A 23498-nucleotide genomic window follows, 5' to 3' on the forward strand; every position below is an offset into this window, starting at 1 on the left:
TCAGGCATTGGAATAGGCTGCTCAGGGAGGTGGTGGAGTCACCATCTCTGGGGGTGTTCAAGAAATGTGTGGTTATGACACTCTGGGACATGGTGGTCTCAGGCTGATGATTGGATTCTGTAATCTTAGAGGTCTTTTCCAACCAAAATAATTCTGTGATTCTATGCGTCTGTGATTTGAGTTGTATAAAATAAGCAATAGGTTAGAAAATACCTTCAAAAATATGAATAGGTAGATATTTTAGATAAATGTTTTGACACACAGGATAATTATTTTACAAAGTAATTAGTTGATCAGCACAGTTCATTTTGCAGATGAAATCTTTCCAATGAAGCTATAGCTGGAGGACTACAGTGTGGTCCACAGAAGTTGACCATCAGCATATAAAATCCCACTTAACTTTTCAAATAGTATGGGTAAGAGGGATATCCTGTGACTCCAAGGAGACAAGAAATAGAGTCCACAACCATCTTGAATTCTGTCAAGGGCTGCTCCTCCAAATCATGGAGTCTACCTTCCATGCAGCATAGCTTCCTCTTTCTTGCCTGGCTCTTCAATGAGTCCCTATTATAATACAAATACTAGCTCTGGTTTTCTTCCTTTGCTGTGCCTCTTGCCTGAGACCCTCACTGTGTAAGTCAACACAAAGCTTCTGCAATTACGGCCCTAAGCAGGACATGATTTGCAGCCCATATGATAGGTTGGACTCAATGGTCTCAGAGGTCTTTTTCAACCTGGTTAATTCTGTATTCTATATTTCTTTAAGATCTTAAGATTAGAAAAGCTTGAGGACAAAATTACTCACCAAAAAAAATCCAAATGTTTTTTGCTTTAGTCTCCTGCTTACTTCTCTTAAACTAGGATATTGGAGTAAAAGCTAAGCTCTGGATGCCTGCAGTATTCATACCATCTGTGGTATACCCCAAAATCTTCATCTTGGTATGTGTGCACCCTCCAACAACCCTGATCTGCTAGCCTTTTATGTTAGAAGATCTTAAATGCAACATAGCTTCTTTCTAGCCTTCATTTGAAAGGAAACTGGTGCACCTGGAGATGAGGAGAAGAAAAGGCAGTGAAGTTGTTGTATTCAATTCATATCTGGACATAGCTGGAATATAGAATATAATATCAACATAATAAAATATGACAAATCCTACATCTGATCTAATTGATGCAGTGCTTCTCTTTCATAACATCTGTTCCATGCTCAGTTCTTGCTATGCCACTCCACAGGGTTACAGTTTGCATTGTATGAGCCAGCCTGTGCAGTACCATGGTGTGTCGGAGATGTCCGATGTGTTTGTGTCACCAGTGCAGATGCAGAAGGACTGTTAGGAATAATTGCAGTGAAAAGACCACATCAGGTACAACTCTCTCCCAGCTGCTGGGCACAGTTCTGTTGCTGTTGCTTCCAGAGATAACTGAGTAACCCTGTACTATCCTGTATCACATGGCACATAGATAAAGTGTGGCAATGCCAGCGACGAGCAGTGTGAGCAATCTGGCAGTACAGGCCTAGAGCCTGACACGGTGGTAGGCCATGCTCAGCATAAGTGCAGAGCCAGCTAGCAGTGTAGCAAAAGAGTGCTGTGCCTGCAGCATGTAACTAAAACAAGGCACTGGTAGCTATAAACATGGAAAGTTATCTTGGAACAACAGGACATGCACCTGCATCAACAAACCTTGTATGTCATTAGTAGTTGGACCAATAATCTGTAATAGTGCGATGGGAACCAATGGAGCTATGCCAACAAGGCTCTCTGAGTTTATATAAGTTGTAGAAGTTCCCTTGCTACGCACTTCTGCCTTTCCTGTCTCTTCTTCTTCTACACTTTACTGTGCTATACTTGCACTACAGGCCTGCTCCATAGGTCTGCACCCTAGGCCTGCAACACTGGAACAGTAAAGGAACAATACTCAATCATATTGGTCAGCCGTATTGATTCCAATCTCCGTCGCCCCCATAATAAAGTTTATAATCTAGACCATCACACTGTTTTACAAAGAAAAACATTTGCCTCAGATTTAGGAGCTATGTAGAAGTGCACCTACATTAATGAAAACACTTTTCAATGGTGATGTAAAGATTTTTTGATTTTTATTCTGTTTGGTTTCTGGAACCTCTGAGATTACCCTTCTGCCTGAATGAGTCAGGAAATCCATTTGTGTTCCACTAACAGTGTTATTTTCAATAACCCAAATGCAATTTGTTTTAGTACAGTTAACGATATTTGCAATCATATTTTCTAGTAGTGAGTAGTTGAAATGCAACATGTAAACAATAAAATGGCCATTACATATTTTACTAGTTTCTTGGCTTCTGAATATGATGGTTTTTTGTTCTGGTTGATTTGCATGGTCTGTGCAGGCAGAGGGAGGTAGTATGATTTTGTAGGAGAAGGGTTGTTTTTGGATAGCTTTGCAACAGTTATGTTTGATCTCTGACTTAGAAAAGAATGTAAGCATCTTGCAACTGAAGGGAGAAACTTGACAAAATTTGGTTGGATGTGTTAGAGTATTGTTTTGTTATTTTAACCTATTGTATGCCTTAATTACACACATGCCAATAGAAAATAAGCAATTAAGATGTGACACATATGCCTTCTGATAGACTATATAACTTTGCTGTGTTATGTAATAAACATCTTTGCCTGCTAACATCTTGGCCTAGAAGCTGTGTTTATAGTGCCTTCTGGGTGATCGAACACCCATACTACAACATGATCTGATATGAAAGGTTGTAAGAATGTAATGTTGAAACTCATTGACATTACTTCAGGAACACTGGCAATCTAAGCATGAGGGTAGTTATGAAAGCTAATTAAAAATGTGTATTATATAAATTGGCAGTGGATGGAGAGATGGGAAATGGGCGTCTCTCTGAATGCTGTGTGCACTGAACTAGAACCTAATGTTCACTGGCTGCTCAGGGAGAGGAGATGGGAGGTAGGAACCCACACTGAGAATTTGGTAACTTACATTGTAAAAGCATCTGGAACGTGGACAGAGCATTATTTGAAATGTGATTTATGTGAAACTCCTGATCTTATGTTTCATTCCTCAGATGAGCTGAATTCATTTAGAAGTAGAAATTTCTGTCATAGGACAAGTGACAGCCAAGAGGTGTAGGGCTGAGATTCTATTACTGGATGCTGGTGATGAATTTATTGACCTCTATATATATAATTACATACTTTTTATTTGTGTGTGTATATATCTACATATACAGAGAATAATGTTGCTCTGAACTAAGAACAAAAACAAACAAACAAAAGGAGAGAGCATGATCAGATGTTGCAGAATTAACGGACAGCAAATTGTTCATGTTGTTCTCAGAAACTGCAGAACATCCATTTATTTGGGTTCTTCAGAACTCATTCTGCTGCAGCTAAATCCAGTTTAAATTACATTACAGAACCATAACTGCTACTGTTTTCATAGTCAGTGGAAAATAGGGGGAAGATACATACTTTGAAAAGGCCTTGTCTACATTTCAGGATGAATACCATGGAGTTTTGATATTTTTACTTTTTATTTTCAGTGTGGTCAAAAGAGAACAAATTTCCATAGGAGACTCTGAAGAGGTGTAGAACTCTTTTAAGGCAATGGGTAAGATAGCTTTTAGAAGTCTTGACAAGCTGTGACAAACTCACAGCCTTAGAAGCAGCTTCTCTGCATCAGGTAAGATAAAAGGGATCAGAGCTTATTGAAGAAGGGCAGGAAGAACCTGAACTCCCTAGTGGACCTGGAGGGGAACACAGTTACTGAGGATGAGGATAAAGCTGAGGTCCTGAACACCTTCTTTGCCTCAATGTTTAACAGCAAGGCAGGAGGAGTTCAGGACGAGTGGTCTCCGGAGCTGGGCGTTGGGGTCGGGGAGCAGAGTAATACCCTGGAAATCCATGAGGAGTTAGTTCGGGACCTGCTGAGCCACTTGGATATCCACAAGTCCATGGGACCAGATGGGATCCATCCTAGGGTGCTGAGAGAGCTGGCGGATGTGCTAGCTAGGCCACTCTCCATCATTTTCCTCCAGTCCTGGCTCACTGGAGAGGTCCCAGATGACTGGAAACTGGCCAACGTGGTCCCCATCCACAAGAAGGGTCAGATGGAGGAACCTGGAAACTACAGGCCAGTCAGCCTGACCTCAGTGCCAGGGAAAGTGATGGAGCAGATTATCCTGGCAGCAATAACTGCGCACCTGAAGGATGGCCAAGGGCTCAGGTCCAGCCAACATGGATTCAGGAAGGGCAGATCCTGCCTCTCCAACCTGATCTCTTTCTATGATCAGGTGACCCGCCTGGTGGATGTGGGGAGGCCTGTGGATGTGGTCTACCTAGACTTCAGCAAGGCCTTTGACACCGTCCCCCACAGCAAACTGCTGACTAAGCTGTCAGCCTGTGGATTGGACCACTACACTCTGTGCTGGGTTAGGAACTGGCTGGAGGGCCGGGCCCAGAGAGTGGTCGTGAACGGTGCCGCATCCAGCTGGAGGCCAGTCACCAGTGGTGTCCCCCAGGGATCAGTGCTGGGCCCTGTCCTCTTCAACATATTCGTTGATGATCTGGATGAAGGGGTAGAGTCAGTCATCAGCAAGTTTGCAGATGACACAAAGTTAGGGGCAGATGTTAGTCAATTAGAGGGTAGAAAGGCTCTGCAGAGGGACCTCGACCGACTGGAAAGATGGGCAGAGTCCAATGGGATGGCTTTCAACAAGTCCAAGTGCCGAGTGCTGCACTTTGGCTATGGCAATCCCATGCAGAGCTATAGGCTGGGGTCGGAGTGGCTGGAGAGCTCCCAGACAGAGAGGGACCTGGGTGTGCTGATCGACAGCCACCTGAATATGAGCCAGCAGTGTGCTCAGGTGGCCAGGAGGGCCAATAGCATTCTGGCCTGCATTAGGAATAGTGTGGCCAGCAGGAGCAGGGAGGTCATAGTGCCCCTGTACTCTGCTCTGGTTAGGCCGCACCTTGAGTACTGTGTCCAGTTCTGGGCTCCTCAGTTTAAGAAGGACATTGAAACACTTGAGCGTGTCCAGAGAAGGGCAACAAGGCTGGTGAGAGGCCTTGAACATAAGCCCTATGAGGAGAGGCTGAGGGAGCTGGGATTGTTTAGCCTGGAGAAGAGGAGGCTCAGGGGTGACCTCATTGCCCTCTACAACTACCTGAAAGGTGGTTGTAGCCAGGAGGGGGTTGGCCTCTTCTCCCAGGCAACCAGCACCAGAACAAGGGGACACAATCTCAAGCTGCGCCAGGGGAGGTTCAGACTCGAGGTGAGGAGGAAGTTCTTCACCAAGCGAGTCATTCGGCATTGGAATGGGTTGCCCAGGGAGGTGGTTGAGTCATCGACCCTGGAGGCGTTCAAGGGGAGATTGGACGTGGCACTTGGTGCCATGGTCTAGTCATGGGGTCTGCGGTGTCAGGTTGGACTCGATGATCCTCGAGGTCCTTTCCAACCTAAGTGATACTGTGATACTGTGATACTGTGAAGAATATAAGGAAGAAAACACATTTCAAAATCATAGTATCATAGTGTCATAGTATCAGTCAGGGTTGGAAGGGACCACAAGGATCATCCAGTTCCAAGCCCCCTGTCATGGACAGGGACACCCCACACTAGATCAGACTGGCCAGAGCCTCATCCAGCCTGGGCTTAAACACCTCCAGGGACAGGGCCGCGACCACCTCCCTGGACAACCCATTCCAGGGTTTCACCACTCTCATGGTGAAGAACTCCCTCCTCACATCCAGCCTGAATCTCCCCACCTCCAGCTTCATACCATTCCCCCTAGTCCTATCACTACCTGATGTCCTGAGAAGTCCCTCCCCAGCCTTCTTGTAGGCCCCTTTCAGATACTGGAAGGCCACAATTAGGTCACCTCAGAGCCTTCTCTTTCCAGACAAAAAAATAAGATGTGGAAGATCTGGTTTTGGTTCAGGTCAAGATGCTTCGACTTTGGTTTTACTACAATATATAGAATTTGTGAACATCTGTCTATTTGTTATATATTGGCTTTAAGTGTACTTTCATCTTCAATGGATTTATTTTCCCCAAAGTAATTCCCTCAAAAGTTCTTCATCTTACTCGGTAGTCTCCCAGAAAAATGCAGCTACTTGGAGAATGTGTGATAATGGTTCAATACTGAGGCAAAAGTCTGGCAGGATTTCTTGTATTACTTTTATAATGCTTCTACTTGATTTTCCCTTTATAGATTTAACAAGGCAAAGATTATCTTGACCTAAGCATGCCAATCCTGTTCAAATCCGGTTAGTTATTTTCAGGATGAAAATTAACACTTTTAAGTGCTTTGCTGGATCAAGGCCCAAATGATTGTTACCTCTTTCCAGATGAGTCTTTTAAAGCTTCCTTGATCATCATAATAAGGGAATTATACCAATAACTATTAATGAATAATATTACTCTGTAAATTCCCCAGTGAATCTAGCTGCATACAGGAATTAGAGCCTCAGTTTCTGTATTTCATAGTATCATAGTATCAGTCAGGGTTGGAAGGGACCACAAGGATCATCTAGTTCCAACCCCCCTGCCATGGCCAGGGACACCCCACACTACATCAGGCTGGACAGAGCCTCATCCAGCCTGCTCTTAAACACCTTCAGGGATGGGGCCTCAACCACCTCCCTGGACAACCCATTCCAGTGCTTCACCACTCTCATGGTGAAGAACCTCCTCCTCACATCCAGCCTGAATCTCCCCCACCTCCAGCTTCATTCCATTCCCCCTAGTCCTATCACTACCTGAGATCCTGTGAATCATAAATGTGCTGTAGAAATCTTAATACAGTTTATTTTCTTGCCTACCAATAATACTTTTATTGCTATTTCTGGTAAGGAGCCATCCTTTGTGATTCAGAGTTGGACTGTTTTAGTCACATGGGATTAGATAATGAATCTTCAAAGCTGCCCCTGTTGATAAAAACTAGGCAGTATGAATTGATGTTTAAAAATTAGCCTTTAAAAGATAAAATCCTTTTCAGATCTACAGGGAAAAGCAGCAGAGACTTAAAAGTTAGGAATCTAACTAAGGGTCTTAAATCTAGATGTTTGTGTCAGTAAAAAGGAGAATTTGAGAATAAAAATTGCTTCAGTAAGTGACAAAGCCAAGGCTGGGGCACTTGGAAAAGCTTTTCCTACTTTTATGTGAGCATTTCTACAACTCTTAGAGATGAATTTTGAAGAGAAATTGTAGTGCTAACCCCTCAATTCTGTCTGGTGTTTTAAGTATTGTTGATTCTTGCATCTCCGTTGTGATGAACATTCTGGGAAGAGCTTTGGTGGAGATACTGCAGGTGTCTGTTGTGGTCAGTGGCAGTTTTGAATGCTGAAGCACTCCAGGATAGGTCTCATTCTGCTTGTAGGAGATGACACTTGGTTGCCTTTTTAAAACTTTATTTTAATAAGCTCAGGAGAATTGCAGTGAAAGTTCTGGATGTCAGCACTCAGGACAGCTCATCTCTTTTCCTCATCCAGTTGGGTGATGTGGAGCAGAAGCCCTTGCTCCTAGGAACAACTTCCAATAAAGCCCAAGGTTTGGGTGTCAACATTGGGTACCATAGGTCTGATCACAAGCTCTACCATTTAGCTTCCTTCGCCAGCACTGCCTCCAGTACAGGTTTGATTGGTGTCTAGGAAGTGAAGCTTGATGCTGTGAGTAAGGGAAGTTGGAAAGGAGATAATGTGATGCCAATAGTTAGATGTGACATAAATAGTGTGTGTTGTAGTACCATGCATAGGCCAAAGTAAGCAGTGAATATAGATCCACAAGAATTGGAGGTGCAGCAAGATTTTTCCTTTTTTATTATTTTTGGTAGGAGCCTGAATTTTCATGGGATGACACAGTAAAGTGACCTTTTTGGTTGAAGGGTAAAGGCTGAGACAGAGCTGTTTATACTGCTATATGTTTAGATAGGGTTTTTAAGTATTCTTTTTAAATGAACAGTGTAGGAACATTCCAGAGCGCACTTGGTGTCGCATTGCAGAGTCACAGAAGCCACTTATTTTCTCCACTTTGTCTCTGGTTGTTGTGTTATCTGGTCTTCCTGTCCTGACAAATTAAACTTTGTTCTATGCCACCTTTCTGACAATTCTAACACCTCAGAGCACTTGGTACTACTTAGTAATTTCCTCTAATACCAGTTTCATATTCTTTCCTTGGATGAGAATATGTATCAAACAAAACAAGCCATCAAGTGTACTTATGCTTTCCAACACATTCCTTGGTAACAAAAACATGGACTGAAAGGTCAGAGACTTTTTGTGTAATCTTTCTAAGTGACAAGCTTGTGTGTGTTTGGAGAGTAGAGGTAGCAGATGTTTATCTTTTTCCTGTCTGATGGCCTACTCAAATACACCAAGTGGGATTTATAAGATAGGTTTCATTAGGACACAAATTAATCAATTGTAATGAGTATGTCATTAAATAGGAAAAACTATAGGATTGTCTCCTTGCATAGCTGGCTTTTTCCTTCCATGAATTGAACAGTATGCAATCCCCTCCAGTTGCCCTGGGTTTTGTAACCACTGAGGCTTGGCTGCAGATCTGCTCCTTACTACAGGGAAGTCCCTGATCCTCTCAGGGATTTCCTACTTGCTGTGTGCTACAAGGTCCCAGATTGCTGTGCATGTCTCCAGAATTATTCCCACACTGCATGGCAGGCTGCCTCAGGTTGGGGGCATCTGGAAGCAAGATCAGCTTGGGAAGGCGGAGGGCACCGTGTGAGCTTGCTCAGGTTGGGGAGCAAAGCCTGCAGAGAAGTTGTGTTCTTCCCTTCCGAAGGTTTCCAGTCCCAGAGTCCATGTGCCACAGCAGCATAGGCAGCCAACCCAACTCCCTCCAGCCCTCCTGTACATATTATACCATGCACATAGTTTTTACTGAAAACTTGACAATTAAAACATTATGCTAGCCTTAGTGGGGACAGTGTTTGACAGTGTTTGTCCTTCATACACAGATTTTTGTGAGATCATAGTCCCTGCCCATGATGCTGCCCATGAGAGGACTAGGGGGAATGGAATGAAGCTGGAGGTGGGGAGATTCAGGCTGGAGGTGAGGAGGAAGTCCTTCACCATGAGAGTGGTGAAGCCCTGGAATGGGTTGTCCAGGGAGGTGGTTGAGGCCCCATCCCTGGATGAGGCTCTGGCCAGCCTGATCTAGTGTGGGGTGTCCCTGGCCGTGGCAGGGGGGTTGGAACTTGATGATCCTTGTGGTCCCTTCCAACCCTGACTGATACTATGATACTATGCTTGCTGGTACAAATACCTCCTCACTCCAGCATTAGATAGGTGTCAGTGAGAAGTACTTTTGTACTCCCCTTGGTAACCTCAGTTAAAGTCATACTGTTTCTTTTAAAAGCAAGAATTACATTTATTGGTATCTTACCTTGTTCTTGTGGAGACAGGAATGGTCTTTGTAGGTCTGTGACAAAACATAACTAATTACTTAGAAAAAAACCCATTTTGCGCACTTGAACAACCTTGAAGTCCTGAAGTTAATAGAAACTGTAGCTCTCTGGCTGAATAAGAGCCTGTAGATTAAAAAATCTATATATTTCAAACCCTATTCATGGTTTATAAGCTTGTGTGCGTCATTTAAATGCCACTAATTTGTGCTCAGTGTTTTGTGCAGCCCAGCAGTTTAGGTTCATGTTAGGAAATGAGAGGAAGACTCTGGCAAGAGACATCTAACAAATTCAGTACTCCTATCTGAAAAGATTGCCAGCTCTTTAAGAGGTGGTAATGTATCAGTACTCTAGAAGCAGCCTGGTAACATTGTAATTGAATTGTCCAGAAGATTCCTCTCCTTTGTTGTCAGGTAATCTTAGGACATTACTCAATCTGATAGGCACAAAACCTTTTACATGCTTTTTGGCAGAAAGTACACTGAATACAGGGTGAGGAGATGGAATATGGCCAGTTCCACTTTTAAGTTAAAGATTATTTTACTTAATCCTTTGCTCTTTAGAGAGCACTAAATACATGTATAATTAATACTATAATGGATAAATGCTGTTCTTTATTTTTAAAGCTGTATGCCCACAGTTCTTTTACTTCAGATCATCCTTGTGCTTGAAGAGAGAAATACATTCTGTGTGAGATTCGGTGAAACTTTTATGCTGTTAATTTTTGTTGTCTATTAGCTGGTGTATCCCATAAGGCATAATATTGAGTCTCATGGAATATATTTCCCATGCTTATCAAGGAGCTACTGTTAGGTTTTGCAGACCTCCGTAATTCAATGAGAGCTTTCTGGAAGTTAATTACTCTTCATAGCTCCATCTGCACTGCAGTGAAGCATGAGTGTCTCTACAAGTGGTGAGAGAATTTTGCAATCCTTCAGCCATCCCATTATCTGCCAACAAGAAAAGGAAAGCTTGATCTTGGAACTATGGCAGAAAAAAAAACAGTTAGACAATGGACAGAAATCTTTATATTAAACTGCTTAGTTCTGTGGTTTTTAGTATGTACCTGTGAAATTATTAGCTTAAACTTTATGTATTGAAATTGATGAACATTTACATCTCTGTGTAGAAGATATATGTATGATGATGTTCTCTCAGATTTGTTTGTGTGATTTTTGTGTGTTTTGAGTTCTGCTACTAAAATCAAGTAAACTGTGCAACATTAGTCATTTGACAAAAGTATTTTCTCAGAAATAGATGGCATCCATTTGATGGTTTCCTTCATTTGTTGTTTACATACTTAGTGTTGACTGATTCCAAGACAATACTCATGCAGTATATCCTTTACATGATAGTATTTCACTTTGGGACTTGAAATTGAGGTCCTGTTTCCTCTGAGAAAATATCACAGTATCACCAAGGTTGCAAGAGACCTCAAAGATCATTGAGTCCAACCTGTCACCACAGACCCCATGACTAGACCATGGCACCAAGTGCCACGTCCAATCCCCCCTTGAACGCCTCCAGGGATGGTGACTCCACCACCTCCCTGGGCAGCACATTCCAATGACAAATGACTCGCTCAGTGAAGAACTTTCTCCTCACCTCGAGTCTAAACCTCCCCTGGCGCAGCTTGACACTGTGTCCCCTTATTCTGATGCTGGTTGCCTGGGAGAAGAGACCAACCCCTTCCTGGCTACAACCACCTTTCAGGTAGTTGTAGAGGGCAGTGAGAGCAATTTATTTTTGGTCCCAGTTAGGAATTTGGTGTTAGTAACATTGTTTTTATTTCTTTTAAAACAAGCAAAACAGCTTACATATACTGAGTAGTATTTGCAACCCTTTATGTCTTGTAGTTGGTATCATGTGTTGCATTCCTCGTTAAGTGCTGCCTACTGTTACTTGAGAAAATTTTAGACATTAGTCTGTCCATTCAGGATGCTGCATCACTCAGCGGAAATATCTTGTTCTCTACATGTTGGTGAAATCTACCTTTTGCTGCAGAAAAGATCACATGAACACCCAAGAAACTTATGCAGATTGAAATTTGGGGAGGATGGTGTTAGAGAGAGAGTGATGGTCCTGGTTTGGATTAGTTTTGGGTTTGTTCCCCGAAGCAGTGAAATTCACAGGTTTAATGAGTTCCCACTGCATTCTCACTGACAACTCAAAGTTTTCTAATCCCGTTAACTGCTAGGCTCTTCTCCCTGCAACCTTTGATGGATATTTAGGACTGCTCATATTTCTGTGTGTTTGCAGCTAGTAATGTCTCACAGAGATTTCCTTAGAAATCTCACAGAGCGTTTCTTGAGGAGAGAGCAGAGGCTTAAAAGTGTGGTTGCTGGGAATAGATATTACTGCAGGGGAAGCTCTTTCTTGGGAAAACCTGAATGTCTGATTTGGTGTTTTTTTTTTTGAGGAAGGCAATTCACAAGCTAAAGAGAACTGCTTTTGCAGTTTATATTTCAATGCTTATTTTCTCTCTGTTAGTCAGATATGACTAACAGTGTCTGTTGTGTGGTGGAGCATCTGTTGATTCAGAGAACTGTGAACAAATGGAGATGACAAACTCAAAAGCCATGCTCTGGCAAAGAGGAGAGAGGGCTGTGTGCCGGTGGTGAGTAGCAAGGGATGATTGTCACTGACAGTACAGGATTTGGTGGCAGAAAAGCAGGAGGCTTTCTGTTTATTTTATGTCACTTTGGCTTCTTCACTGGCAAGCTACTGATCTAAGTTGACCTGCATTTGAAAACACCGGGTGGTACTGACTGGCAAGTATGTTTGACATGAGGATGAAAATTAAATACTGGCCTCCCACCTCAGTTTTCCTGTGATTTGCATGCAGCCACTGCTATCCCATGCTGTGTATCAGGAAATGCACTGTCATTTTCTTCATTCAAAAGTGTAGCGTGACATGCAGAGCTAGCAGGGAATGGGGTAAAATCAAGCAAGCACATCATGTATCTCTCATAGCATTCAGTGGGTTGCTGTGGGAGAAAGCACTCTCCTTTCTTCCATCAGTGCAATGGGAAAGACAGCAGGCCACTCTTCAGAGTAGCTGTACAATATGCCCTCTCTGAGAAGTCTGCCAACTAAGTAGAAAACACAAAAACCCAAATGTGTAGATTACAAAGTGAGCAGGAGAGAAACCCTTCTAAGTATTGTGTACTCTGCTATCAGTATTAATTTCCTGCAGGCAGTATCAGTTGCTGTCTTTGTGGTTTGCTGTCTAAAAGACTTTTTCAAAGCACCGTTTTATTTACCTGTGGCCATAACATCTTGCTGAAATGGGACCAGGCTGCTGCCCAGGTTTCAGGAGTTGGCTAGGTCCACTTCACTAGGGTGACATGTGGAGGGGCATGCAAGCAGGCTGGCAGCACCTGTGATTTCAGTCTCTCTCTTCTGACACATGCTACACTGAGGATGTCAAGAGCATTTTACAGCTAGAAAAAAACACCAACACGGTCTCCTGGAAACAGGAAGCAAACAAAAGTAAACTGTGACAGTCAGTGCTACTGCCTCAAATCATTGCTCCTTGATTTAGTCTTGGCCACTCTGTTGGCTCTTGGTCCATTGAGTTACATTCAGGCTGCCATTGAGTCTCACCTGTTGTTCACCTCCACCCAGTTTTATCATGCCTGCCTCCTTTTTTGTGCTCCCTCACTCGTCCTTGCCTGCATTGTGGCCTTCCTCTCATCATTCTGCTGATGTCATTGTCATTTTTGGTTCATGGTTTCCATAGCTTCTGTTCCCATAGCTTTAGACCAAACCTCACAGCTCTCTTGCATATTTCTTTTTATTGCCCTATCTTTCCTCTCACCTCACCAGTCTTTGTGGAAAATCTCATCATTTTTATTTCCTGCTCATAACACATCAGGGTCCTGAATGCATCAACAGGCTCCACAGCTCCTTTGTTCTTCCAATGCTCAATGCAACTATGAAATGATGAAGCAGTGTAACCTGGGGTCAGATTTGTAGGAAAGCTATGAGAAGTGTCCTCCCTCTTTCTTCCAGGAGCTGCTTTGAGGGCTGATCTTGCCTGGGACCTTGAACTGTGTTGCTTGTGTCTGGCCAGGCACCTTGCTGCCACTGGCTTGCCACCTTACCATCCTGGGAGGACCTCAGACCTGCCCTGTCACACAACTGCCATGCTTGCAAACAGCCAAGTCCTTTGCTGCTTATTCAGGGAATATGTACTTGTGCCCCAGGGTTGAGGGGCTGTGTGGCTGCCCATAGCACTCAGCTGCCTGTGCTCCTGCCCTCCCCCAGAAGACCCCTCCTGCCCAACCCTTTTCAGAGCAACATCAGCAAGATCCTTGGATGCAGGAGTTTGCCTCTTGGGTTTTTGAGTGTGGTGAATGGCTTGTAGTGAAAGCCTTTCAGTCAACTGGAAACATTCAGTGGCTTGAACTGCACATTTAAAGAGCGGGCAGCCATGAACTTGTTGCTGTGATCTGTACAGGCAGTGCCCTTGAATTTCTGCTCATGCTGATGCATTTTCAGCTTTTTCCACTTTTCTCCAAGACATATAATTCATTTGATTACTGTGGTGTTCCCTGATGTTTTTGTAGGTCTGTGAATGAGGATATAGGAAGGATCTGGCTTTGAAGCCAAGCAACCCAACAGGGAATTACTACTAAGTCAAGTATAAGAGCTTTTGTTTATCCAGTGATAAAAATTGTTAGCATGATGAATCAGGACTATAAACCAAATTAAGAGACTTCTTAACTAATGTTGGATAGAAAAATCAATCCAGAGGTCAGAAGCATCTTAGAGGAAGTAGGCACAGTAGAGTACAAAACGGCAGTACTGAGGATATAGGAAAGGATCATATTGAACAGATCGTTTGTTAAGCATAAGAGCTCAGAACATAAACAGAGCTTCAGTCCTGTAGTGTGCTTGAGCTGTCGGCCTGAGGGTAATGGTGTGACAAGAAGTCTAAGTGAAGAGAAGACCTGAAGAAGAGAATCTTTCCATCAGCATGGCAGACAGTCAGTAGAGGGATATGGTGCAGCAAGTCATGCTGCCCTTCATGCTAGTTTTGAAGCAGTAGTGATTTGAAGTAAATCACTCTGTAAGTGAGGGAAAGCGTTGGGAGGGAAGTTTTGTGTATTAGCATGGATACAGCCTTTATTACTGTTGAAGCCAAAGACTCTTATGTTCAGCCTCATATGGCTCCTCCATAGTAACAATGGGACAGTGCAAATTTGACTCCTGACTTCCCCAGGTTCTATTAGATAGCCTCTGTTAGATTCGCAGTCTCCTGTGCCTGCTGGTACTGTTGCTCATGGTAATAGTGAAAAGCCACGGTTCTCAACCAGAGATTCCTTTGAACAAACTAAATAAAAAGTCTGTCCCTCTCCCCATGAGAATTAGTCATAAGTAATTATGAGTGGAAGTATAAAATCAAAGGCAAAGACAGATGGGGAACTGCAAAGAGCAGTGAAAGAAAATCCGCTGTGAGGATAGATGGTGGTCTCAGCTTTGCTGAGAAGCCTATATGCTGTCAGGTTTTTTGGTAATTATCATAGCAAATGAGTTTTAAGAAGGTATTTGAAGGAGGGCAGTGGAGTGACTTTGCAGGTGTTGCAGAGAGTTCTTCCAAAGCATGAAGTATAATGGGAGGAAGCATGGAAGTGCTTGACTGAAAATTAACAAGGGGCTGATAAAAAATAACTTACAGACTAATTGTTAGTTGACTGTTCAGTACCAGATGAGAATAATAATGAGAATGGTCCATGGAAGGGAACATGAGGTTGCTTGTATTTGAGTTACTGAAGGAAGGAGTGGAGGGATGCCAGAAGAGAGTTCACACAGTCTGATGCACCAGCAGAATGTTTCTTGCAGTAGCACTCTGATTAGATGATGTATTTGTCCAGCCACACAACATTTTGTTTGAAATGAGTCCTGAGATGATAAGCATCTGGACAAGGATATTAGTTAAAGTTATATATAAACAGTATTGTGCAGAAAGATTCTGCAAAGCTTCTCTGGAGTTGACGGCCTAAGGATTATATGAGTTGGAGATAATGTTTGGACAGGTGCCTTAAATGCTGAGTAGACAGTTCCACTGCACACAGTGATTCAGGAAGGATCTGATATGGTTAGTTTTTAATACACCCCCTAATTTGGCTAGGTTGATCTTAAGCTCATGGCTGAATTTATAATGACTGAGATACCAATTTGAAGAGTCTTAGAGTATTGAAGTGTAGTATCCAAAGAGGAGATGGTAGTTGACACTGTGTTTATAGATGATTTTACCTGAGTAAAGTTTTAAGAGAAAAGACCAAATAATTCCCTGCAGAGCACCAAAGAAAGCATGAAAGTGTTCTTTGAATGACATCCAGAGCAATAGTTACAGAGATCAGGATAAGACTGTATCAAGGAAGCCAAAACTCCAGAAGCAAAAACGCCTAACCATGAAAAAAACATTGGCATGTCTGAAAGAACTGGAAAATGAGCCTAGTTCCTGGGGTCTGGCTAACTGCAAATGCTAGACATGTTTGAGTGCTATGTTTGAGTGCAAAAGATGAACACCAGCAGGAGAGGAAGGATGGAAATTCATGCAGTAATTTTAAAGTTATATCAAGATGAAGAAAGGCAGGAAGATGTTATGGTGGCAAGTGAGGCTGAGTGGAACACTAGGGAATGTTTTACTTTGTGGAAGTGAAGAAACTAAGGGAATGGGAAGATAATTAAAGCAAACAGGGATGTGGGAATGAGATTTTCTGAGAGAAAATAATGAAAAAATGTGAGGTGCCTGTGGTTCTAAGGAGGGTGAAACAGGATTGAGCACAAGCATTTTCTGTGCTTCATGAATAAGGAAAGGAAGGGAAGGTGATGGGAGAAAAAAAACCAAATTCCTGTTTTGTTAGACTACTGTTGGAGAAATAGGCATGTGGAAAGACAAGTAGAGACAGGAGGATGTGAGAATTGGAGTCGAGGTGACAGTCATTGTGAATGTGTTAAATGGTAGAGTAAGACTCTTCTACCTAGAAAATGTGAAGGAGAACAGAATTAATTTGTTGTGGAAGAACAGAGCTTTTGCTCAGTGTAAGAAGGGAAGCAGAAGATGTTAATGAGAACTGGTGGTTAGTCACATGGTTTAGTGGTGAGCTGAATAGTGTTAACTATTTGAATCTATGAACCAAGGTTGGGGGCTGGCTCCAGTAAGGGAGAATAACAAATGAATAATATAGAGAGGAACATGAAATACTGGGATTTGAGCAACTAGTTACTGAAATAACATTGAGATTTGTAAGACACCTATAAGAAATGGCTGTATTAAATAGCTTTGTGCTCTCAGAGTATACTCTGCTAGAAATGGGATCCCATGATTGAAAGTACCTGAGAGTCCACTCTCTAGCTTACCTTAAAATCTTCCAGACCCCTGAACACTTTCCCGTTTCAAATTGAGTAGAAGGTTCCTAAGTTTGAAGTTTCTACTTTGAAAGGATAATGTGCCAGGAGGGATGGGACACTGTATTGTGCTGAAACTGGTGTTCATTATAAAGGATCAACATTTGTGTTTGTGCCTGTGAGCTTCTGATTTCTACCTAGGCATAGTAAGAATCTGAACACAATTTGATCATTTATCTTAGAAGCGTCGAACTGGAGTAATAAAGCAAGGAGTGTAAGCCATTTTCATTACATGTTTTTTCATCACTGGCTAATCAGGGAATGCTAAAAAAAGCAAATAAATATGCATTGAAGTCTAATGTTCTATCAGAATGGATTGTTGTTGGGATACACGTCTAACATAGGCAGTACTTTAATGTAATGAAAGGTACCAATGACAAACACTTGTATTTCTGTTTCCTGACACAGGTAGCTTCACAAAATGCTGATTTGTCCAGTTTCTAGACTTTACCCATCTGAGCAGTGAAACCCTTCTTACAGAATCACAGAAACATTCCAGTTGGAAAAGACCCTCAGGATCACCAAGTCCAACCGATAACCCTACTCTACAAAGTTCACTCCTAAACCATATTCCCAAGCACCACATCTAAATGACCTTTAAACACAGCCAGGGTCAGTGACTCAGCCACCTCTCTGGGCAGCACATTCCAATGCCTGACCACTCTTTCTGTGAAAATTTTTTTCCTGATGTCCAATCTAAAAATCCCAGAGCACCTGGGCTCTGTTGGAGTCTCCTCCCACCCCAGGTGTGGCCACTTTGCCCTCCCTGCCCACTTCCCTTTTTAACGCCCCCCAGGAAAGACAGAAGCCCCAAGCTAAGTCTGTCAGGGCTGAGGGATTCTCCTGTCATCACTGGTGAGACCCCATGGTGCATACTGGGTGACAGGGGGTGGGGGGGGAAGGAAAGGCTAGGGGGCCTGGTGGGCCCCCAGTTAGGTAGGAAGAGTGTTGATGGTTACTTCAACATTATCCATGTGTGCTGGCTGGGCCTCCATACTGGGGGCGAGCTCTTCTCTGTGGTATCTTGACTGGTTCAGCGTCTTGCCCCAGGCTCTGGGATGGGTGCAAAAATGGTGGTGGTGGAGCAGGAACTGTTTAGGCTGTCTGCCGCTTGGCTGCTGAGAAAATGATTACCCTTGTCTCAGTGAGGCACATGTGCTTGAGTCCTTCCTACTCTTAACACAGTAAAATCTGACAGTTGCTGGTCGTCTTTTACTTCACAAAAAACCCAAACAATTCACCCCTGGTGGCTAGGTTGCAGAAGACACAGACTCTCTTACAGACTATATCTGAGTGTCTTTGTAAAGCTTTATACATCCAAAGGAGTGCAGGCTCAAACCTAGATCTTAATCAGTTTGTAACTATGCATTTCACAGCATTTTGTTTCTAAACAAAGCTCATTGTATGCTGTACTTCCACTATTAAAGTTGGAATTCCCTTGGATTATGGTACTTATTTTTACCAAAATTATTCTGTTAAGGGTGTTTTCAAGACAAGGACTCTAGCAACCATTCAGCTTTTGTTATCAACTCTTTATATTCTCCTAAGAAACTGGTTAGAATCATGTGAACAAAAGTGATTTCTGAAGTGTACCCTCTGATTTATCACCATGAAGAATGTTCTCTATTTGAACACTCTTTAAATATCTCAGAGTAGAATGATACACAACTGGTGGGTGATTATTAGTACAATAATTTTTAATCTGTCAAAACAATTAGCAAGGAAAACTGCAAAGCACACATCTTCTAGTGTAGGGATCACTGCCTACTGCAGAAGGCAGGATCCAACAGAGCACCATACAGATTTATTCACCTGAAATTCATTGCAAAGTAACTTTCTTTAAAGTAACTTGTTAAATATGAATGCAGTGTACTGTTTATTAGAACTATAAGCATACTCTCCCCAGAGACACAGCACTCACAATGTCTTCCCACACTGAGTTTAATTTTTACAAGCTGGAAACTGCTTGTTAGCTATAGTAGGAACATTAATGAAGAGGCATCAATAAACTAAAACCCAGAAACAGCTTAAGAAAAGGTTCCTTTCTTCTTGAGAAATCCAACTAATCTGAGTCATCTTTGGCAGCAGTGGGCTATTGGTACTTATAAGCCTCTTGTATCATGAATCATGCCTTTAAATGATAGCTTAATTCTCACAGGTGAGAAGGTTCTTTCAAGTCTGAGTTCCTTGTACTGTTCCTGTTTAGTAGTACTGAGAATGGAAATTTTCATAGGATCATAGAATTGTTAGGGATGGAAGGGACCTCAAGGGTCCTTACCTTTGCAGTCTTCCAAAGAAAGTGATACCAGTTCCTCTCTTTATTGTCTGTACTCCTTACAAAGTTCTCTGATGGAGGGAAGACTTACTTTATTCCTAGAGTTTGTAGTCTTCCTTTGAGGAACCCAGTAACATCCACACAGAGATGTTTTCAATTTCAAACTTTACATAGAGAGTATCCATTTGAAATTCAGCATTTCATTTACCTTTTATCTCCTCATAAAATGTAGAAAGACATTTTCTTTCTAGGCCAATGCTGAAAATTAATATTCTGGACAGAACTATCCAAAGTGGCACTTGTGTTAGGGCATTTGTTAGAAATCAGTTTCAAGCAATTGCTCATTGGCTTTATGGAATCCCAAACATATCTTGAATAGGGAGAGTAAGAGATGTCAGAGTCTACCTGTGCCTAAAATGACCACATTTTCCTGTGACAGGAAAAAAAGAGTGCTTTGTTAAGCCACAGGCAGGGTGACAGTGGTTTGAGTCACAGTTAATAGTGTCAGATTGGCAGATACAAATGACAGATTGAGATGTCTCAATTGAGTGGTCTGTGTGTTGGTATTTCCATGCAATTCATACATCCACAGTCAAGCCGTAGCCGACAGAAAGTAGTCCATACAGTCAGTGGAGATGGGAATGATTCGACTCAGCCTTGAATAGACTGCAAGAACTGGACAGCTGAACAGCTTCTAACAGTCTTCTGGCAGAGGATAAACATCTTCCTCATGTGTAGGCATGCACTGCTAGCTATCCAAATTTAGAGATCTTTATCTGGAACACAATCCCAAAATAGTAAGAAGTGACAGATGCCCACTGTAATGGTAAGTGTAGGATGAGCTAGTCTCCAGTGCCTACATGAGCTTTTTTTTCCCAGCACACTTCCCAAATACTTGATTATAGTAAGGGCAGAGCAAGCTTCTGAGGATTGGATGACCTGGTGCATGAATCTCATCTCTGTGAGGTTTCTTCCCATTCCAATCCGATTAATGAAGCAATCAGGTTCATAACATCACATGTTTTGTTACAGCTTGTAACTTCAGTTTTAGTGCTTGTCAAAGATGATTATGACCCAGCACTTGGGGTAGATGGGTGATGAATTTGGCAATGTTTTTGATGTATCACAAAGTAGAGATTAACTGCTGTTGTATCATAGCCCAGGTAGCTGTTGAGAAAAGACATACAGAAAAGCATAGAGTAATTTCTTGTCAGGACCTTTGCCAGCTCACTGAAATGACTGTATGGGCATGCCTTAGCATAAGGAAAAGGGGTAGATCCTAGATATACTGAAGGGTGATTGCTTTGGTGAGAGACAAACTAAGCAAAGCATCTTCCCTGTTTTCCTCTGAAAAAGCCTCTATTCATTCTAGTTTCCAGACTGTATGCCAAATCCTGCTTGCTCCAGACAATAGTCCATTAACTCACTTGGGAGGACTCGTGCCTACAATTGCAGAAGAGTCTGCAGTTTACCCCAGTTTCAGGTTTTCATCAACGTGGAGTGTCTCCATTCATTTTTTGTTTTGACAATTGTACCTTTTTGATCTTGGAAAGGAATAATTATTATAGGTCTTATTAGCCCCTTGAATTTCTTTTTGTGTAAACCTCAATTACAGTGCTTTATTTTAATGATGACAATGTATGTTAGTGATAGAAGTTCAGACCCAAACTCCCATCAAGAGTAAGGAATAATTCCATAGATTTCAGGAAACTGCAGGTCTGTGTGGTTCACTCTCTGGCAGCTATGCTGTCTGCCAACACCAGAGTAAGCAAAGATTCTGCTTAATTTATTTGTTGTTACTGCTTTGGTGTTTCACCTCAGTCATGGCTCTAGTGTTTTCCTTTTGCCTGTCTTCCATCTGTCATCTTTTTCTAATGAAACAGTGGCAGTTACAGTTTTCCAGTGTATGGAGAAAGAAGCACGTGGCAGGCAAAGGGTGGAGGCTGCTGGAGACAGATTGTAAAGATAGGGCTGGTAGACTGTTGAGGAGACTTGTTTAAATGATGGGATACAAGAAAAGGGAGTATGCTGAAAAGGCTGGAAGATGCTCAGATCTGTGGAAAGAAATAGCAACTTCGGGATTTGTTTTAATTGATCTGGCAGACCAAATTATGTGAGATGTGCTAAACAGAAATGATGCATATGTGCATCTTTGCTCAGCTAAAATATAATAGATGCATTGTAATATGTTCAAGTGGGAGTGGTCTAGGCTCTTAGTACGAGTAAGTTGCGGGTGTATATAGGGCAAAGAATGTGTCATGGGTAGAAAGCTCTTACAGCTGCTCTTTGCTTTTGGAGGTTTACTGTGCTTTGAGCATGGGGTTAGTAAAAGCATGCTTGCTTTTCTTGCTGTGTAGTGTTAAGAGGAGAAACAGACTGCAGAGAACACAGACTTCAAGTAAAAGGTTCAGTTAATGCTGCCTTTTTCAAAGGTCATAGAAATACAGTGTCCAGATTAAACACTGCAATATGTAAATGTCATGCCATGTATGTTGGGAGTTATGCTTGAGTGCTGCAGGGGGGGAGCCTGCTTCTGCATCCCATTTTAGATGGAATATTGTTTGTTGCAGCAAAGCGATCGCCCAGCCCCTATTGTTTTAGTGATGAGCTGATCAATATCCCATTACTGGATGTAACAGTTGCTGCAGGAAGTGCACAGAAGATTTTAATGCATGAATTATGCATGCTGTGCTCATTCTTTAGTCTCAGAGCACAGAGCAGAGTGACAGAGATTGTAAAGATGACTGGGGTAGTTTCTTGCATAAAGTGACTGCAGTGAAATGCTTCATATTTTCATGCACACAAGCAGCACTGAGTGGGACGGCCTATTTAAGAAGATATAAATCCCCGAGCTTACAGCACAGAATGCTTGATTTGAAAGCATTGCAGCTATGTACAGAGCCGGCTTTCCTGCCGTCTAACCTGCTTTCTGCCGAAGGTTGGCTGAGGGATGCTAATGGCTGTGCTTTACTCTGAGGTCACAGTTTAAGTCTTTTTTTTTCCTTTTTCTTTTTCTCTTTTTGTTTAATTTGCTTTCTGCCGCAGGAGAGGATCTGTGAAGTTTATTGCTGCAAACATCTTGTATTGTTCAGATACAGACTTGGAATACTTACTATGAACAAAAGGACAAGCAGGAATTCACCATTTAAGGTAAAAAAAGGGCATTTTTATTTGTGGCTTTGAGTGCAGAAGAATGTGCTGAGGCAGGATTATGATGATGCAGTGTGGTTACATTGACTCAGATATCTGTGCTGGAATGCAGAGTCAGGATTCTCGGGTGGGTACGGCTGCATGGATCCTACTAGTCTGATTGGTTTTAAATGGTTGTTTAAATATCGCTGAGAGTAAATACTGTTACGCTTTTGGAATCCTGCAGTTTGTTGCAGAGTGTGCATTTCTGATCAATTTTTATCTGTGACAGATGACTGCACTGTTGGGGGGGGCAGGACAGTCACTGAGATGATCAATATAATAACATGATCTATTTCATTAGTGGTTCAAACTGAGTAATGACAATGAATTTCATTGACTCTATTTTTTTTTCTCCTTTCTCTGTACATTTTTTGGTAGCATTTGCAAGCTACAGTAAAATGTGTGTCAGGAAAAGGAGTCCCAGAATCTATTGCTTGGCTGTCCTATAAATAACTAGGATCATCAAACTTACATTTTGGGCAAAAGTCTGGGCTGGCATTCACTGAGTAGACAAGCCTGTCCTTATTGTCCTTCATAAAACTACATACCATTGAAGCCCTTATGTACAAAGACAGCTATTTGTAATTATGTAAGTTGCTAGAGAAAAATCAAAGGAATAAAAATTTAAAAGAATTTTACATTCCTCTCATGTGTACATTTGACATCTTAGGTTATATTTAAAGAAAATTATCTAACCAACGTAGGTGTGCAGTAAAGATACCACCTTTTAAAAGAAGATTGAGTTGAGTCACACTTTTTTTATGCCCATTAAATGATTTGGACAATAAATGCTAAAAAAAAAAGAAAAAAATAAATAAATCTGCATAATTAATGCTTTGTCCATTTGTAGATTTTAGTGGTTTAGAAAACACAGTTAAAATGCTTTAGTTTCTGCATTCCGGAACTTGAAGATGCACCCATGCTTTCAAAGAAACATTTTATCACGGAGGCTTGAGAAATAGGTAGTTTAATAAGCCTGAAAGCTGTTTGCTGTGTGATCTGAAGGCGTAAGGCATTGCTGGTAAGCCAGGTAAATGCCTTTTTATTCTGAGTTTGCATTGACACCTAAAATGCCTTGGAACCCTAAGTCCTTATGCCACATTGCACAGAAACACATAAGGACCTAGGTGAACAGTATGTTTGGTCGTTAATTACCTAGTAATTATCTGTAAAAATGCTGTACCAGAGGTCAGG

General features: G+C 42.0%; 1 protein-coding gene across 1 annotated transcript in view; it reads left to right on the forward strand.

The window, feature by feature from the left end:
• Nucleotides 1-23498, forward strand: part of CNTN1 (contactin 1) — a 253887-nt gene that overhangs the window by 91476 nt on the left and 138913 nt on the right. Inside the window, exon 3 of the mRNA XM_068170206.1 lies at nt 22158-22262. The gene's annotated coding sequence lies outside the window, so the exon portion shown is untranslated. The remainder of the gene's footprint in view (nt 1-22157; nt 22263-23498) is intronic.

The sequence above is a fragment of the Melanerpes formicivorus genome, unplaced genomic scaffold, assembly GCF_026170545.1.
Source record: "Melanerpes formicivorus ecotype bairdi unplaced genomic scaffold, bMelFor1.0.p_v2 SCAF_3, whole genome shotgun sequence".
NCBI classification, from domain to species: domain Eukaryota; kingdom Metazoa; phylum Chordata; class Aves; order Piciformes; family Picidae; genus Melanerpes; species Melanerpes formicivorus.